This window comes from Tursiops truncatus, chromosome 4 (genome assembly GCF_011762595.2).
Source record: "Tursiops truncatus isolate mTurTru1 chromosome 4, mTurTru1.mat.Y, whole genome shotgun sequence".
Taxonomy (NCBI): domain Eukaryota; kingdom Metazoa; phylum Chordata; class Mammalia; order Artiodactyla; family Delphinidae; genus Tursiops; species Tursiops truncatus.
Window position 1 is genome coordinate 44,136,762 of NC_047037.1, and position 3,510 is coordinate 44,140,271.

The 3,510-nt window shown below is 37.5% G+C and overlaps 1 pseudogene; it reads left to right on the plus strand.

Annotated features, from left to right (window-relative positions):
- Positions 1-2,413: 2,413 nt before the first annotated feature.
- LOC101325234 (phosphomannomutase 2-like) lies at positions 2,414-3,170 on the plus strand (annotated as a pseudogene).
- Positions 3,171-3,510: the final 340 nt, after the last annotated feature.

Below are 3,510 nucleotides of genomic sequence, written 5' to 3' on the forward strand. Positions count from 1 at the left end.
GAAATGAAGGAAACACTCCCACTTACCATTGCAATGAAAAGAATAAAATACCTAGGAAAATATCTACCTAGGGAGACAAAAGACCTGTATGCAGAAAATTATAAGACACTGATGAAAGAAATTAAAGATGATATCAACAGATGGAGAGATATACCATGTTCTTGGATTGGAAGAGTCAATATTGTAAAAATGACTATACTACCCAAAGCAATCTACAGATTTAATGCAATCCCTATCAAATTACCAATGGCATTTTTACAGAAGTAGAACAAAAAATCTTAAAATTTGTATGGAGACACAAAAGACCCTGAATAGCCAAAGTAGTCTTGAGGGAAAAAATGGAGCTGGAGGAATCAGACTTCCTGACTTCAGACTATACTACAAAGCTACAGTAATCAAGACAATATGGTACTGGCACAAAAACAGAAACATAGATCAATGGAACAAGATAGAAAGCCCAGAGATAAACCCACATGCCTATGGTCAACTAATCTATGACAAAGGGGGCAAGAATATACAATGGAGAAAAGACAGCCTCTTCAATAAGTGGTGCTGGGAAAACTGGACAGATACATATAAAAGAGTGAAATTAGAACACTCCCTAACACCATACACAAATATAAATTCAAAATGGATTAGAGACCTCAATGTAAGACTAGACACTATAAAACTCTTAGAGGAAAACATAGGAAGAACACTCTTTGACATAAGTCACAGCAAGATCTTTTTTGATCCACATCCTAGAGTAATGGAAATTAAAACAAAAATTAAGAAATGAAACTTAAAAGCTTTGGCACAGCAAAGGAAACCATAAACAAGACAAGAAGACAACCCTCAGAATGGGAGAAAATATTTGCAAACGAATCAGCAGACCAAGGATTAATCTCCAAAATATATAAACAGCTCATGTAGCTCAATAATAAAAAAACAAACAACCTAATCCAAAAATAGGCAGAAGACCTAAATAGACATTTCTCCAAAGAAGACATACAGATGGCCATGAAGCACATGAAAAGCTGCTCAACATCACTAATTATTAGAGAAATGCAAATCAAAAGTACAATGAGGTATCACCTCACACAAGTTAGAATGGGCATCATCAGAAAGTCTACAAACAACAAATGCTGGAGAGGGTGTGGAGAAAAGGGAACCCTTTTGCACTGTTGGTGGGAATGTAAATTGATACAGCCATTATGGAGAACAGTATGGAAGTTCCTTAAAAAACTATAAATGAAATTACCATATGATCCAGCAATCCCACTACTGGACATATACCCAGAGAAAACTATAATTCAAAAAGACACATGCACCCCAATGTTCATTCCAGTACTATTTACTATTGTAAATAGCCATTTACAATGGAAGCAACCTAAATGCCTATTGATAGACGAATGGATAGAGAAGATGTGGTACATATATACAATGGATTATTACTCAGCCATAAAAAGGAATGAAATTGGGTCATTTGTTGAGACGTGGTTGGATCTTGAGACTGTCATACAGAGTGAAGTAAGTCAGAAAGAGAAAAACAAATATTGTATATTAACGCATATATGTGGAACCTAGAAAAATGGTACAGATGAACTGGTTTGCAGGGCAGAAATTGAGACACAGATGTAGAGAACAAACGTATGGACACCAAGGGGGGAAAGCGGCAGGCGGGTGGTGGGGTGGTGTGATGAATTGGGCAATTGGGATTCACTTGTATACACTGATGTGTATAAAGTTGATGACTTTAAGAAACTGTGTATAAAAAAATAATTTAAAAAAGGGAAAAAATTTTAAAAATAATTAAAAAAAGAAAACAAAGTACATTTACCCTTATTTTTAGAAAATGCAAATTAAACTAATATTAGTGGATAGAGGGTCATCATGTCTGCAACTGACTCTCAAATGGTTCCGAAAAAAGGAAACAGGTACATATAGCATATAAAGCATATATGGCAAAATGTTAACCTTTGGGGAATCTGGGTGAAGGATATATAAAAATTCTTTGTACTATCTTTGAAAGCTTTCTGTACACAGTACAAAGTTAGAAATAAGGAAAAAAAACTGTACATTTACCTAGAATTTTATATACAGTGAAGGTATTCTTCAAAAAGGAAGCCAAAATAAACTTTCAGAAAAACAAAACCAAAGAGAATCTAGGACTAACAGAGCAGAGTTGCAAGGGTCACCACAGGAAGTGAATCCAGCTGAAGAAAATGAGACTGGAAATAATTCTTGCCTTATATGAAGTGGTATGATATTAATTCAAGGTAGGCGAAAAGTTAAGGAAGCATACTGTAATCCCTAAAATAACCACTATAAAACTAATTGAACCAGTGAATAATAAAATTCTATGTAGGAGATCAAATAGAATACTAAAAACAGTCAATTATTTTCATTATTTTAACAGAAAGTAAGGGAGGGGATGGAAACTAGGGACTTGAGGGCTCCTGGCCCAGTGTTCTGTTTCCTTGGTGTGGACTGGACCCTGCTGCCCCCTCAGCAGAAAATTACTAAGGAAATAAATGGCATTCTACAAAAATTGAGGCAGAAGATCAAAATCTGAGTCGTAGGCAGGTTGAATTTCAATAAAGTGCAGGTGAAGCTGGGAAATGATATGGTTAAAAAAATATGATTATGTGTTTCCAGGAAATGGCTTCGTAGCATACAAAGTTGGGCAACTCTTATATAAACAGAATATTCAAGGTCACCTTGGTAAGGCCCTAATCCAAGATTTAATCAATGACTGTCTAAGCTACATTGTAGAAACCAAACTCCTGAAGAAGAAGGGTTGCTTTCATTGAAATTCTAAATGGGATGTGAATTCATCCTCTATTGAAAGAAGCTGCAGCCCCAAAGAACACATGGAGTTCTATATGCATTATAAAGAAATAAAATATAAGACAAAAATGTGTAGCAGATCTGTGGAAAGCATTTGCAAATAAAGGCCTCACCTTTTCTGTAGGAGGCCAAATCAGTTTTGAGGTCTTTTGGGATGGATAGAGAAAGAGGTATTGCCTGGGACATGTGGAAAATCATGGTTATAAGACCATTTCTTTCTTTGGAGACAAAACTGTGGCAGGTGGGAACGACCATGAGATCTTCACAGACCTGGGAACTGCAGGCCACACGAGTCTGTGCCTGAGGACACAGGAAAGATCTGTGAAGAGCTCTTGTACTAATGGTCATTTTCCCTGTGGGAAGAAGAGGGAGCTAATGAGCCTGACAGGGTCATTCGGTGGCCAAACCCAAGGTCTCCCCTTCATATGCCCACATGACCCAGCCCAGGCCAGGCTCTCCACAGGGTTCAGTCAACTCATAGGGTCCTGACCGTGATATCCTCATGCAGCAGAGAAACCTCCCTCTATCCCCAAACACGTGAGGCCTTCCACCTCCAATGCCAGAAGAGAGAAGAAAAGACTTGTCAAGAATGGAGCAAAGAATAACCCCACCAATAGACTTTATCCCCCAACTCCATATTTGCAATCACAGTATGCCTGGGCCTTGGGGAAACTTCCTATC